General features: G+C 37.8%; 1 protein-coding gene across 3 annotated transcripts in view; it reads left to right on the top strand.

Moving 5' to 3' along the window:
* Nucleotides 1–12325, top strand: part of LOC132407045 (cadherin-10-like) — a 94354-nt gene extending 82029 nt beyond the window's left edge. Inside the window, exon 12 of one of the 3 annotated variants that reach the window (XM_059993286.1) lies at nt 8652–12325. The gene's annotated coding sequence lies outside the window, so the exon portion shown is untranslated. Of the gene's footprint in view, nt 1–3893; nt 5359–6178; nt 6350–8651 lie in introns of those variants that run through there. The other 2 variants (XM_059993285.1, XM_059993287.1) reach the window with 2 other exon arrangements.
* The last annotated feature ends 4071 nt before the right edge of the window (nt 12326–16396 follow it).

The following is a 16396-nucleotide window of genomic DNA, read 5'->3' as shown; positions in this document are numbered from 1 at the left end:
ATTAAGATCCTTTTCCATAGTGAGTACTGAAGTAAAGTATTCATTAAGTACCTTGGCTATTTCCTCTGGTTCCATACACACCTTCCCACTGTCACATTTGATTGGTCCTGTTCTTTCATGTCTTATCCACATGAGACATGGTACATACACATCACCATATAGATTCAGTGCCTTGTGGGCATTCACTCTAAGTAGCAAGAGAACACTGAAGGAAGAAATCGAGGTTGGGGGGGTGCTAAAACAAGGCAAAACAATCCATATTTCATGAATATTTGCCCAGGTGCATACCCGTGGATTCTTTACAAGGGTGTTTTTTTCCTTCATTTGATATCTCCCATTGTCATATTCTCATCCTCATTTTTTGTCTACTGCAAAGTATGCAGAGGAACGTTGGTTAGCTTACTAAATGCGTCCAGCAACGTGGACTACAGACCTGTCTGAAGCCCACCTACTCATCCAATTCAGATTAGTATACACTCAGTGGCCAGGTAGGGGAGTGGAACCCGGTGTGGTCTTCTGCTGCTGTGATGTGTTGTGAATCCAGAGATGCCCTTCTGCACACCACTGTTGTAACTGTTGCCTTCCCGTCAGCTTCAACCAGTCTTGCCATTCTCTGACCTCTCTCATTGACAAGATATTTTTGCCCACACGACTGTCACTCACTGGATGTTTTTTTGTTCTTCGCACCATTCTCTACAAACCCTTGAGACCGTTGTGCCTGAAAACCCCAGGGGAACAACAGTTTCTGAGATACTCAAACCACCCGGTCTGGCACCAACAATCATTTCACAGTCAAAGCCACTCAGAACACATTACTTCCCCATTCTTGACCATGTCTGCATGCTTTAATGCATTGAGTTGCTGTCACATGATTGGCTGATTAATTATGCGTTGTTCTGCTGATGTTTCACAACATATGCCAATGATATTAATCTTGATTCCGGTTCTGGAAGATCAGAACGGTTAGCTATGAGTGAAGCCAAAAGAGATTTTGGGGGAGATCTTAAATGGATTTTTCCCATCAGTATTTACTTGGGAGACAGACATAGATTCTATCGAAGTGAGGCAAGGCAGCAGCAAGGTCATAGGCCCAAACAGATTACTGAGGAGGAGATGTTTGCTGTCTTGTGGCAAATTAGGGTGGATAGATCCCCAGGGCCTGACAAGGTGTCCCTTTGGACCCTGCAGAGGAAAGTGCAGCAATTGCAGGGGCCTAGCAGAGTTATTTAAATCATCCTTAGTGACAGGAGAGGAGCCTGAGGGCTGGAGGATCACCAATGTCGATCTATTGTTTAAGAAGGGCTCTAAGAATAAGCCAGGAAATTGTAGGTCGGCGAGCCTGCCGTCAGCAGTGGGGATGTAATTGGAAGGGACCGGGTATATAAATATTTGGATAGACATGGCTTCGTACATGAGAGGTCATGTCTAACCAATCTTATAGAGTTTTCGAGGAAGTTACCGGGAAAGTTGATGAAGGCAAGGCAGTGGATGTTGTCTGCATGGACTTAGTAAGACATTTGACAAGGTCCCGCATGGGAGGTTGGTTAAGAAGGTTCAGTTGCTCGCCATTTAAGAGGAGGTAGTAAATTGGATTAGACATTGGCTTTGTGGAAGAAGCCAGAGAGTGGTAGTAGAGAGTTGCCTCTCTGACTGGAGGCCTGTGACTAGCGGACTGCCGCAGGGTTCAGTTCTGGGTTCATTGTTGTTTGGCGTCTATTATCAATGACCTGGATGATAATGCAGTTAGCCGGATCAGCAAATTTGCGGTTAACACCAAGAGTGGGGATGTAGTGGACAGTGAGAAAAACTATCAGAGCTTGCAGCAGCACCAGAACCAGCTGGAAAAATGGGCTGAACAATGGCAGATGGAATTTAATGCAGACAAGTGTGAGGGGTTGCATTTCAAGAGGACCAGCCAGGGTGGGGCACTGACGTGTGCAGATCTGGGAATACAGGTCCGTAATTCATTGAAAGTGGCCTCACAGGTAGACAGGGTTGTAAAGAAAGCTTTTGCCACTTTGGCTTTAATAATTCAAAGTATGGAGAACAAGAGATGGGCTGTTATGTTGAAGTTCTATAAAGTGTTGGTACGGCCTATTTTGGAGTATTGCATGCTGTTTTGGTCACCTGCCTTCAAGAAAGATATCAATAAGATTGAAAGAGTACAGAGAAAATTTACAAGCATGTTGCTGGGACTTGAGGATCTGAGTTATAGGGAAAGGTTGAATAAGTTAGGACTTTATTCCCTGGAGTGTAGGAGAGTGACAGGAGATTTGATAGAGGCATACAAAATTATGAGGGGTATAGATAGGGTAAATGCAAGAAGGGTTTATTCACTGAGGTTTGGTGAGACGAGAGTTAGAGGTCATAGGTTAAGGGTGAAAGATGAAATGTTTAAGGGGAATTTGAGGAGGAACTTCTTCACTCAGATAGTGGTGAGAGTTTGGAACAAGCTGCCAGCAGAAATAGTGGTTTTGGGTTCAATTGAAATGTTTAAGAGAAGTTTGGATGCGTATCTGGATGGGAGGGGTATGAAGTGACATTGTCTGGCTGAAAACAGTTGGGACTAGGCAGACAGGTCAGCATGGACTAGATGGGCCGAGGGCCCTCTTTCTGTGCGGTACTGTTCTAAGACTCCCTGATATGTGACAACAGTTACACTAAAGTTTAACTTGCAGCAGGCAATTAACCTTTCAGAACTGGCATAAGGAATGGAGTGCCCAGAGGAAGGCTGTGTGATCACAGGGTGAGCATTCAAATTCCACACTTACAGTGCCCGAGGTCGACGTCGAGCCCAGCTCACCGGGGATCGGGGCTGTGAGCTGTAATTACTGCAGCACCTTGTTCACAGATACAGGTTCGATAATTGTCCAAAGAGCAAGCAGGTCTAACTAGAACATTCCTTTTCAGCTTTAACAGAGATAAACTCCTTTTCAATTCCGTCCCTCTGGAAATGAACACAAGTGTTCTGTTTACATAGTTCAAGATTATAAAAGGACAAATTGTAGTTTTCAACATGAAGGCAACACTGTAATATGAACAGACCAAATTGTCTCTCCCACCTTACAATTAAGTTCACTGGCTTAAGATGAAGGTTAGTTTTATTTGTCACATGTGCATCAAAACATTGAAACATACAGTTAAATGCTTGCATCAATGACCAACACAATCACAGAATGCGCTGGGGGCAGCCCACAAGTGTCACCACTCTTCCGGCTCCAACATAACATGCCCACAACTTACTAACTCTGATCTGAATGTACAAACTCCTTACAGACAGCAGCGAGATTTGAACCCACTCACAATTGCTGGCACTAGGCGACCATGCCGCCCGTAACAGGGAGAGTTGTTAAGAAAGTTTTCTCTTTGTCCCACATGTTCCTTTTTGAACTGACTATCTGTTATTTGTATACTTTCCTTATTCTTTGCATGATTTGTTCTTTTTTCACACATTGGGTGTTTGGCAATCTTTGTTGTGTGGGATTTTTTTCTTAATGGATTCTATTGTGTTTCTTTGTTTTGTGGCAGCCTGCAAAGAGACAAATCTCAGGGTTGTATACTGTATACATAATTTGATAAATGTACTTTGAACTTTGAGAGTAGAAACAGCTTCTGTTTTTATTCTCCAGTGGATCCCCCAGTTAACTGAACACCAGTGTTAAATCTCCCCATAAACTTCACTGACCAATGCTGCCTGATACAAGCTCTTCACTCAACTGAACCCCCTCAGCCCTGCCCCTAAAGTACTCTGCATTATTTCCAAAGTCTTGACAAAATTGGCTGCAGTCCTCCAGCTGTGACCTAAATCGAGATAAATTATTTAATCTATATTTATAAAATATTTAAAATTTATCAATAATGTATAACTTTGTAAGCTCTTTCACTTTTGCAAGAATTTCATCTGCCTTTCCTACAACTAACTGCAAGAACTGGCACCCTCAGTCGACTCAAAAGAGTGTCAAATCAGGGCTCAAAAGCTTAAAGGAAATGGACTGAGAAGAAGGGAGATTTCTTCAACATAACATGGCTGTGGAGGCTTAATCCTTGAAAACTGAGGACAAGGGACAGGACAAAGGATGAACTGAGCTGGGTGACCAGATGTGACTTTATTGATTGAATCAAAATCTGAATCCTTTTTATTATCACTGACATATTGTGAAATTTGTGGTTTTGCAGCAACAGTACAGAGCAATGCATTAAAAATATTATAAATTGCAAAGAAATTAAATAAGTGTGCATAAAGAGAGCAAAATTAGTGGAGTAGTGCATGTCACCCTTAAGCAAGGTGTAGCTCCTGCTTAGCCCCCCTCCCCACCTTGGATTAGGGTCACTTGAAGCCGTGGGACCAGGTGGTGGATGGTCGTGTGAGCAGCTGGTGCACATCACAAGTCCTGGTTATGCGACTGTTGACACCAGGCAAATTTTTCTACACAAGTGGTGTCCTATTGTCTTCTTCTGGACAGTGTCTTTACAAGATGGGTGACCCCAGCCATTCTCAATACTCTTCAGAGATTGTCTGCCTGGTGTCAGTGTTCACATCGCAGGTCTTGTGATATGCTCCAGCTGCTCATACAACCATCCACCACCTGCTCCCAGGCTTCATGTAACCCCGATCAGGGGAGGGGGCGAAGCAGGTGCTACACCTTGCCCAAGGGTGACCTGCAGACTAGTGAAAGGAAAGACAGAAATAGAGATAGAAACATAGAAAACCTACAGCACAATACAGGACCTTCGGCCCACAGTGCTGTGCCGAGCATGTACTTACTTTAGGAATTACCGAACTTCACTCCAATCACCTTTGAAGTATATTATGTTGTATTAGCCATTTCCACCCTGGGAAAAAGGCGTTGGTTGTCCTCTCCATTTATGCCTCTTACCATCTTGTACCCCTCTCATCACCTCTCATCCTCCTTTGCTCCAAAGAGAAAAGCCTTAACTCTCTCAATCTCTCCTCATAAGACATGCTCTCAAATGTAGGCAGCATTCTGGTAAATCATTTCTGCACTTTCTCTAAGGCCTCCATTTCTTTCCTATAATGTCGTCGTTCCTCTCCCCACCCTGTGGCTCATCGGGCGGCAGCCTTGCCATTTCTTCAGCATTTGTCTGTCTTTTATGAGGCCAAGTTACCAGCTTGATGCTCAGCCCAGCACGGATGGAAAACGTGCGAGGAGCTGGCTGGGTTTGAACTCAGGACCACTCACGTCTGACTCTGGTGCGGTTGCCACTACACCTCTGACCGGCTTTTGCTATAAACAGGTTACCAGAACTGAACACTACACTGAATATGGAACATAGAACAGTCTCCTAAATGTATCTGCCTCTAGCTCAGGGCCAACAGCCCTGGACGGTCAAAAAGAAAGTGTTACAGCGATGAGGAATCATCCTATATCTGTGTGTAAATGTATGGACAGACAGAGTTGGATGATCTTCCCTGTTGCCCCTAAATGCCAACAGCATAACGGGCAGCATGAGTAAGTACCTGCCTCTACCACAAGCCCTGGCAATAGGTTCCAAATACCACTGTCTTGTGTTTAAAAAAACTACCTCTGATACCCCCCCATATGTTTCTCCAATCATAAATGTATGCCCTCTTGTATCTACCACAAGCCCTGGCAATAGGTTCCAAATACCACTGTCTTTTGTTTAAAAAAACTACCTCTGATACCCCCCCATATGTTTCTCCAATCATAAATGTATGCCCTCTTGTATTGGCCATTTCCATCGTGGGAAAATGTCTCTGGCTATTCTCCCGATCTATGCCTCTTAGCATTTTACACACCTCTATCAAGTCACCTCTGATCCTCCTTCATTCCAAAAAAAAAGCTCTAGCTCGCTCAACCTCTTGCACAGGATGTTGTTGAAACAAGTTGTACATTGAACACAGGTCAGGCAGTATCTATAGAGGGGAATAAACGCACGACATTTCGGGCCAGGATCCTTCATCAAGATCTCATGCTCAGTGTCATGAAACCTGATAAAGGGTCTTGACCCAAAATGTCAATTGTTTATTCCCTCCATAGTTGCTGCCCGACTTGCTGAGTTCCGCCATCATTGTGTGTGAGTTGCTTTGCATTTCTAGCATCTGCAGAATCTCCTGTGTGTATGATTGTTGTATGTTTGTCTCTTTTGGTAGCACCTTCCCAAGTTCATAGCCTTCCTCTCTCTCTTTCCCCGCTAGCCATGGTCTTGTGCAGAAAATGCATAAGAAGAGTGCCTTGGCAGGTTTGGTGAAGGCGCCAGTTGAGATCCGTGAGCAGCTGATTCAGTACGATGAGGAGGTGGTGGAGAGATGGACACTGTTTCGGTATGACTCTGGCAACAATGAATATGAAATTGAGAGGTCACCAGGAGGTGCTCATGGTTAGATTTGCTTCATAACCTTTACTTTTTTAACCTATGATCACCCTTATTTAACTTATTTTTATCTACACCAGAAGATTCTTGTTACTTTTTTGGACATCTTTAAGAGGGTACTGTGAATTTTGAAGAAATGAGTACAGAAATGGCTTTAAGATCTAAAGGGCGAGACCCTGGGAAAGATTCTAACGGCAATGGAAAAAAAAAGACTGATCCTAAGTGTACTGAATTGACTTATGATATGTTATTGGAGCTCTTGAATGAAAAATTTGAAGAACAACGACAAACTTTCAAAGCAGATTTAAAGGCTTTCCAGGATTCTCTGGATAAGATTGGTCATGAAGTTAAACAGCATCAAGCTTTAATCGCAACTCTGCAAGAGAACGCTCGGAAGCGAGACTTGAAAATCGAGAAACTGGAGCAGAAATTATCTTCGGTGATTAAACAGTTGGAAATACTTAAAGCAAAGAGTGTTGATTTTGAAGATCGGTCTAGAAGACGGAACTTACGCATACTTGGTCTCCCGGAAGGTATCGAACAAGGGGACCCCTCGAAGTATTTTGCTCAACTTTTAAAGGATGCGTTCCCTTCTGTATTCCCAGATAGTCCTCCGTTACTTGATCGCACCCATAGAATTATGCGCCAATCACCAAGTTCTTCATCTAAGCCACCTGTTGTAATTGTTCGATTTCATTATGTGCATGTTAAAGAGCACCTTATTAATTTGGCTCGGCATTTAGGGATGGTTAAATTGAGAGAATTCCAATTTCAGCTTGTGGAGGATTTCAGCCCAGAAGTGATGAAGGCGCGGCTAGCTTTTAAACCTTTGACGTCCGAATGTTATGAGAAAAACCTAAAACCAGCGCTTTTATACCCTGCGAAACTTAGAATCTCGCCTTTGAATGCACCACGTCGTGTTTTTCTCTCCACATCTGATGCTCGAAGCTTTCTGGATGAGAACTATCCTACTGCTTCGGATTCTCATCTCTAATATATGTATGGCTTTGATCGTTACAGGATAGTTTTTGTTTCCAAAACCAGAATTTGTTTCTGACTATTGGTGTAGGTTTATTTTACATTTTATATTCCAATTAAAGTTTTTCTTTATCGACATACTAATCTTTTCAATTTACTTACTTTAATCATTGTATTTTATTTTTGGTCATTATTATTAATCCTTTGAAGGTAAATTTTTTTTAATGTTTTGATATATATCTTTTTCATTTTTTGTGTAACTAATATTTCTCGCTTTTTTAAAAATTTCGCTATTTTTTTTGTTGTCTTCTTCCTATAATGCCTTTCTTATCACATCCTAACTTTTATTTGTTCGGGTTTTAACCCGATTTATAAGTTACCAGTGTTTATATTCTTTTTGTTTCTTTTTACTAGCAATTATGTTAAGAAGTCTGTTTTAGTATAGTATTAATTACTTTTTAGGATTTTGGGTGGATTTTTTTTACTCGTTTATATATCTGGAGTCGCCTTCTGGAGACATGGGGGTAGATTTAGTCTCACAAATTTTTTTCCTGGCCTCCTTTAGGCTCAGGAGGATCTCTTTTCCGTGGGTGGTGGGTGGGGGGGGGGGGTTCCCTTCTAATTCTATTGCTCTTTTTATTAGTTTTTCTAGTTTTTTCATTTGGGCCGATTTCAAACTACTAAAATGTCCACCGTGTCGTCATTTCCGGGTCCTCCCCTTATTTTTTTTTTCCTCTTCCGGGTGCATGAGTTCATACTTTGGTTAACTCTTTATATACCAAAGGGTTGATTTTAGAAATATGGCTCAGACCATTAATTTTGTCTCTTGGAATACTAATGGCTTAAACCATCCGATTAAACAGAAAAAGATTTTTAAAGTATTTCAAAGACTGAATGCACATATTATTTTTGTACAAGAAACTCATGTGAGGAAAGAGGACAATCAACTTTTTTTAGGTTTTGGAAGGGTCAATAGTACCATTCGAATTCGAATGCTAAAGTAAAAGGAGTTTCAATTTTTATTGACTCCTCTGTTACATTTGTTCAACACGATATTATTTCGGATCCGAGTGGTAGATTTTTGTTAATTACTGGGTTACTTTTTAATAAGAAGGTTGCTATGGTTAATGTTTATGCTCCAAATGTGGATTATCCTGATTTCTTTAAGTCTTTATTTACTTCTCTACCTAATCTAAATGAATATATGTTAATAATGGGTGGTGACTTCAACTGCTGTTTAAATCCTTTGCTGGATAGATCTATATCCGTTCAGACTTTACCAAATAAGTCGGCTACTTACATCAATTCTTTTTTGACAGATAATGGAATTTTCAATATTTGGAGATTTCTGCATCCTAAGGACAAAGAGTTTTCATTTTTCTCACATGTTTATCATTCTTACTCGAGAATTGACTAATTTTTCATTGACTCTCGTTTTATTCCATCTGTAACTGATTGTAATTATGACATTATAGCCATCTCTGATCATGCTCCAATGAAACTTTCTATTAAATTAATGGATACAGCTTCTAGTACTAAGCAATGGCGATTTGATTCTACTTACTGCAAGATCTGGATTTCATTAAATTTATGAAGGAACAGATTGATTTCTTCTTTTCAACTAATTCCATGAAATTTCCTGCGGAATACTTTGGGACACTTTTAAAGCATATATACGTGGACAGATTATCTCCTATTCTGTTGGTTTGAGAAAACGTATTAAGAAGGAAACTCTTTTATTTGTTGATAAGATTAAAGAAATTGACAAGAAATATTTGATTGCTCCTAGTAAGGAGCTTTACAAATAAAGAGTTGAGCTTCAAATGGAACACAGTTTATTACTTACATCTTCAATTGAAAATCAATTAATGAAAACCAGAACTGATTTTTATATACATGGTGATAAATCGGGTAAACTGTTAGCTAACCAATTGAAAAATGCTTCGGTTAAATGTCAAATTATTAAGATTTGTCAACAGAATGGTGAACTGACAGTTAACCATGATGAGATAAACAAATCTTTTCAAGATTTTTATACCTCCCTGTATCATTCTGAATTTCCTCATGATCATAATACCATGCATGATTTTCTAGGGAAATTGAATTTTCCAAAATTATCATCGGAAGAACTTTTAAAATTAGAAACTCCTATGCGGATGCAGAAATTAAAGGTGTTATTTCCTCTATGGATTCTAGGAAAGCACCAGGTCCAGATGGGTATACAGTGGAATTTTTAAAGTGGTTTTCCTCTACTCTTTCTCCTTGGTTATGCAAGGTTTTTGAAGAAGCAATTAGACTAGGTAAATTGCCACAATCTTTTTATAGAGCTTCCATTTCTTTAATATTGAAAAAAGATAAAGACCCTACTGACTGTGCATCCTATAGACCAATATCCTTATTGAATGTAGATTCCAAGATCTTTTCCAAGTTACTGGCGACCAGGCTGGAGAAGGTATTACCTCAAATTATCTTGGAAGATCAAACTGGTTTTATTAAAAATCGCTATTCTTTTTTCAATATTAGGAGATTATTGAATATTGTTTATACTCCTTCACGCAGCACCTCAGAATGTGTCATTTCATTAGATGTGGAGAAAGCATTTGATGGAGTTGAATGGCCATATTTATTTACTGACCTTGAGAAGTTTAATTTTAGTCCGACATTTATATCCTAGATTAAATTGATATATCATACTCCAGTAGCCTTGGTTTTTACTAACAATCAAAGATCTCCCTTTTTTCATTTATTTCGGGGTACCAGGTAAGGCTGTCCTCTTAGTCCATTATTATTTGATATTGCTATAGAACCTTTGGCAATTGCTATTAGAGAATCACCTAACATTTTTGGCATTACTCGTGGAATGGATATACATAAGTTATCATTATATGCAGATGACTTGTTATTATATTTTTCTGATCCTGAGAAATCCATTCCTGCAGTTATATCATTGTTAGCTCAGTTTAGTAATTTTTCCAGGTATAAATTGAATCTTGATAAGAGTGAATTGTTCCCCTTAAATAGACAGGTTCCAATTTATGAAAATTTACCTTTTAAATTAGTTAATGACTTTTTTATATACTTAGGGATTAAAGTTACAAAAAATCATAAGGAGTTATTCAAGATTAATTTTTTACCCTTAATTGATCAAATTAAATGTTTGTTCACTAAATGGTCACCATTGTCTTTATCTCTGATAGGTCGGATTAATGCTTTTAAGATGATTATTTTACCCAAGTTCTTATATATATTTCAAGCGGTACCAATTTTTATTCCAAAATCCTTTTTTGACAATGTTGATTCAAAAAATTTCCTCATATATATGGCAGAACAAAAATCCTAGATTAGGTAAAAGATATTTACAGAAGGCAAGGAAGGATGGTAGATTGGCATTGCCTAATTTTAGATTTTATTATTGGGCAATTAATATTCGATATTTGAAATGTTGGTTAAGGGATTGGGATTTATCTCCTAGCCCTCATTGGGTAAATCTGGAAACTAAATCTGTACAAGGATTTTCATTGGGTTCTATTTTAGGGACTTCCCTTCCCTTTGCTCTTTCTAAATTGCATAAACGAATTGACATTCCGATAGTCAAACACACTTTACGTATATGGTTTCAATTTTGGAATTTTTTGGGGGTTGAATCAATTTGTTTTAACTATTCCTATTGTATCCAATTTCTTTTTTCACTCTTCTTTTATGGACCAAGCTTATTCAGCTTGGAAGATTTAAGGAATACTACGATTTTCTGATTTATTTTTGGATAATTGTTTTATGTAATTTGAACAATTATCTAATAAATATAATTTGCCCAGATCTCATTTTTTTTAGATATTTACAGATTAGGAATTTCTTAAACACTGTACTTCCTACCTTTCCAAATCTTGATTCTTCGGGTATTTTGGAGAAATTGTTAGAACTAAATCCTTTTCAGAAAGGTGTAATATCAAAAGTTTACAATATAATTATGAAAATACATTCAGAGGCCTTTTATAAGATTAAAAATGATTGGGAAAGAGAACTTAACTTTACTATCCCTATTGAGAATTGGGATAAAAATTTTCAACTAGTTAATTTATCCTCTATAGGTGCTAAACATTCATTGATACAGTTTAAAGTTGTGCACAGGGCTCATATGTCCAAGGATAAATCGGCTCGTTTTTATTCCCATATAAATCCTATATGTGACAGATGTCATTCTGAGATAGCTTCTTTAACTCATATGTTTTGGTCATGTCTGCTTTTGAAAAAATATTGGAAAGACATTTTCGATATTATTTCCACAGTATTGAACTTTGATTTACAATCTCATCCTATTACTGCAATCTTTGGTTTACCAATGATGGAGTCAATCCATTTATCTTCTTCTGCTTGTCGGATGATTGCATTTCTTACATTAATGGCTAGAAGATCTATTTTGTTGAATTAGAAAGAAATTAATCCCCCTACCATGTTTCATTGGTTTTCTCAAACTATGTTATGTCTAAATTTGGAGAAAATTAGAAGTGTCGTATATGACCCTTCTAGTAAATTTGAAAAGATTTGGAGGCCATTTATTCAATATTTTCACATGATGTAATTTGACCCTGTTCCAATCCTATTTGTTTTTTCCGGTTTTGCTTTTATATATATATGTTGAGAGGATCGGAGTTGGGGACACTGATGATTTTGTAATTTTTTTTATAGATACTATAAACAGCCCATTTTTTTCTTCTTTTTTTTCTTTAATAGTGGTTAGTTTGTTAGTTTAGTTTTTCTTAGGGTATTAATATTTTTTTTCTTTTTCTCTTTTCTGTTTTTTTTTCAACATGATTTACTTAGTTTTTTTTGTTTCATTTATATGACATTTGTATCATTCATGATTTGGGAAGACAACTATATTGTACTTATTGCTTGTGTATCCTTTTATGTTCATTTTAATTTTGTAAGTTTGTAATCCCATTATCTATGTACTAATCTTATCATGTTGATATTAATAAAAAGATTGAAAAAGAAAAAAAACTACGAAATTGAGGTTTTTTTTTATAAACAAATAAACAGTTTATCAAACTCTGCTCAACAAAGATGAAAAGGAAACAAATGACTAACTTAACCAGAAGTTAACTGCTAGACAGCAACTCGAACAGTTCTTTAAGCAATAAATGCGAACACAGTTCTTAAAGTGGTAAATGTGAAAGTCCAAATGATTTATACAGTCAATTAGGAAAGACTTTCCTGAAGTAACGAATTCCTCGATGTCATGATGTTAATGCCGATCCCAGCCTAAGTATGCCTTGCCCGAAGAACTCACGGTGAAGGAAATAAAAATGGCTTAAAGGAACTGACCTTTTTCTTGGCAAATAACACTGCCCCCAACCATTTCTGCTCTTACAGGCAGGGGTTATCTTAAATGCAGGTTACTGTTTGCTGAACAAATAAGGTCAATCCTGTATTAAACCACTAATGACACCAACTTTACTCAATCCTTCGGATTTCCATACTTTCGATAAATTCTCCACTCTCCAACTGAATTGCAAAGGTCGATCAAACCAAAACTGGCAGTATTTGGCGAAACTGCGGACAATAACCTTTGAGACTTAAGATAGAAAGTAAAACTCCACTTATAATGAAACTGCATCATGAAACCGATTATGCAGCATAATGGAGTCACTGACGACTTAAATGACGTCTCAACACAAAAACTCCTGCATCACAGCAGGCTTTCCCTGTTTTATACCTGTTGGAACAGGCCATCACATGTCCTCAAACTGGTGGGAAAATTACATCACGGGACCTCACACTGGTGGGAAATTACATCATACCACTATCACAAGACCATTACATCATGCTCACTCAATTACATCATGGTCATAAAACAGTCACAAGATACCCACGGGGGTTGTAACACCTCACCTTAAAAAAATTTTTGTTCTGTCAAGAGCAAAATTTTAACAATTATTTACAAAAAATACAAATGTATAAAATCTACAACATACACAATATACATAGTATTATCATACAGCACCTTACAAATTAATATACAGTAGGAGTGTTACAAATGGTTAAATACCAGTCTGTAATAAAAAAAATTACATTTTACATTCAACATCTGGATAGACAGCAATCACATTATCTTTGACTTTAATATGAGTTATCAAAATATTATGCTTCTGTAACATCAAACTCTGTTGCTAAATTGGAGCTTGATTTATTTCCTTAACTATTTTCCTTAACCAAGCCCGGACCTACCAAGGAAAGTCACAGTGGCATAACCAAATTCACTTTTAGTTCAGTTAACAGTTAAGTTAGCTTTTGAAAGCCTTTCAAATAGTTTCTCCACCGCAGTAATGTGTGTTTCCCAAGTATCATTTCCTGTAACTAAATTGTTAATATAGGCATCTGTTTCTGTTACAGAATTCACCTTCCTGTAGTTAGTACAAAGCAGAATACTACTGTCTGACTTAGGCACCATAACACAGGGTGAACTCCAATTCGAATTAGAAGGTCTAATAATATTATTCTCTAACATATATTTAATTTCTTTCTCAGCAAGTTCACATTTTTCCGTGTTCAGCTGATATGGATGTTGCTTTATGGGTCTGGCATCTCTAACATCCACATCATGTGAATCTACTGTGGTTCTTTTAGGAACATCTGGAAATAAATCCCTATATTTAAAATTAATGGCTTCATCTGCTGCTTCTGCTCTGGCTGTAAATGAGCTAATTTCTCATCAATATTTTCCATAATTGTTGAGTTTGGTAATCTGGCAGAAGTAATATTGGGTTTAAAATGGATTTCAGATGAATCATCCATTAAGTTCCTAGTGAGATCAGACTCATCATTATTGACCAGAACAGTCATAGTAGCAGACTGTTTCTCATAATATGGTTTTATCATATTTATCTGACAAAGCTGGGTTGACTTCTTCAATCTGGTGTTTTTATCACATAATCCACATCATTAACTTTAGACATAATTTCATAAGGACCATGAAATCTAGCTTATAAAGGATTTGTTTGCACCGGGAAAATAACCAACACCTTATCTCCAAGCTTAAATGACCTCATTCTAGTTTCTTTATCATACCAGGTTTTCATTTTCTCCTGAGCAGATTTTAAACTTCCCCTGGCTAAGCTACAAGCTTTATGTAATCTATCCTTAAATTTTAAAACATAATCCAGCAAATTAGTGTGTACCTCTTGATTAATCGATTGTTCTTTTAATAAGGTCAAAGGTCCTCTAACTCTATGCCCAAATACAAGTTCAAATGGACTAAAACCTAATGATTCCTGTACTGACTCTTGTACTGTAAATAGAAGTAAGTATATGCCCTCAACCCAATCATTTAATTTTTCTACACAATACATCCTAATCATAGTTTTGAGGGTAGAATGAAACCTCTCCAAGGCTCCTTGTGATTCTGGATAGTATGCGGACAAGGTAATCTGCTTAGCTCCCAGTTTATAAGCTATCTGTTGAAACAATCCAGACATAAAATGACTATGATCAGATTGTATTTCTTTAGGCAACCCAAAATAAGTAAAGAGTTTTATAAGTGCCTTTATTACAGTTTTAGCTGTTATATTCTTAAGTGGTACTGTCTCTGGAAACCTAGACTCAGTTCTCATGATGGTCAATAAATATTGATGGCCTGCTTTAGTTTTTGGCAATGGGCCTACACAATCTACAATAAGTTTAGAAAAATGTTCACCAAATGTAGGAATAGGTTGCAGTGGGGCCACTGGAGTAACTTGATTAGGTTTACCCACAATTTGGCAAGTATGACATGTTATACAAAATGTCGCCACATCTTTTCTCAAACAAGACCAGTAAAAATGTTTAAAAACCTTGGTCACAGTTTTCTTCACCTCTTGACATCCACCCAAGGGCACACTTTGAGCTAAAGTTAAATTTTCATTTTGATAAACTTTAGGAACTACTACCTGGTGAACAACTTTCCATTCATCACTTTCAGGAATTGTAGGTGATCTCCACTTCCTCATTAATACTCCTTTCTCAGAATAATATCCTACTGACACCTTATCGATTTCACTATCTGGGAGAGCTTGTTCCTTTAATTTGATAACCTCAGGGTCTCTATTCTGCTCTGCTATCATCTCTTCCCGAGACAGAGACAAATCATGATCAGACTTACTCCAAGAATCTTGATCAAACATGAAGATAAGAACATTTCTGACACATCCTCAAAATTTGAATCCTGAGTTAAACAGTCATGGGTAACAACCTCATCCTGCACATCAAGCCTTTTAGCCATAGCTCGAGTTACAACACAGGAGGAATCTGTGTTAGAATCCATCTGTGGTTCCTCTGACTTTATTGTCAAATGCACTTCAGGAAAAACTTGTCCATCTGCTAAGTCATTCCCTAACAACAGAGAAACGTCATTCACAAGTAAGCTGGGTTGTAGTCCTACTTTAACAAGTCCTGTAACTAACCCTGACCTTAAATTTACTCTAAACAAATGTACAAGCATAAGGGCACTCCCAAAACTTCGTATATAGTTTACCTCACCATTGTCAGACTCATCACTAAAGTTTAATACACTGTCTAGCATTAGTGATTGAGAAGCTCCAGGATCCCTGAGGATTTTTAATGGCACTGGAGTGGATCCCTCTTTCAAGGATACAAATCCTTCGGTTATAAAATGATCGTATCCCCTCTTAACTTGGTCAGACTCTGACAAAGCTTCATTTGTATTTATCAAACCCTGTGGATTTACAGGTGTTTCAATACCTGTAATCTGGGACTGCTTCCTTCGCCTTCTTCTTCAGTCAGAAACAGTTAGTTATTATGTGACCAGATTTCTTACAATAATTACAAATGGGACCAAACTGTCTTTCCTTCACAGGTTTTCCTTCCTCCTTAACTTTCTCACTAACTTCTGATTTAATTTCTAGTTTACCTTGACTCCCTGTGCTACTTTTCCTTTTAAAGGTTCTACCCTGAGGAAATTTACTCTTATGGATTAAAGCATACTCATCAGGTAATTTAGCAGAGTCCCTCTCATTTAAGTATGTCCTTACTTCAATAGGGATGCTCTTTATAAATTTTCCATTAAAAT

The sequence above is a fragment of the Hypanus sabinus genome, chromosome 17 (genome assembly GCF_030144855.1).
Source record: "Hypanus sabinus isolate sHypSab1 chromosome 17, sHypSab1.hap1, whole genome shotgun sequence".
NCBI classification, from domain to species: domain Eukaryota; kingdom Metazoa; phylum Chordata; class Chondrichthyes; order Myliobatiformes; family Dasyatidae; genus Hypanus; species Hypanus sabinus.
The sequence above is the reverse complement of the archived record's forward strand: the minus strand, read 5'-3'. Positions and strand labels throughout refer to the sequence as shown.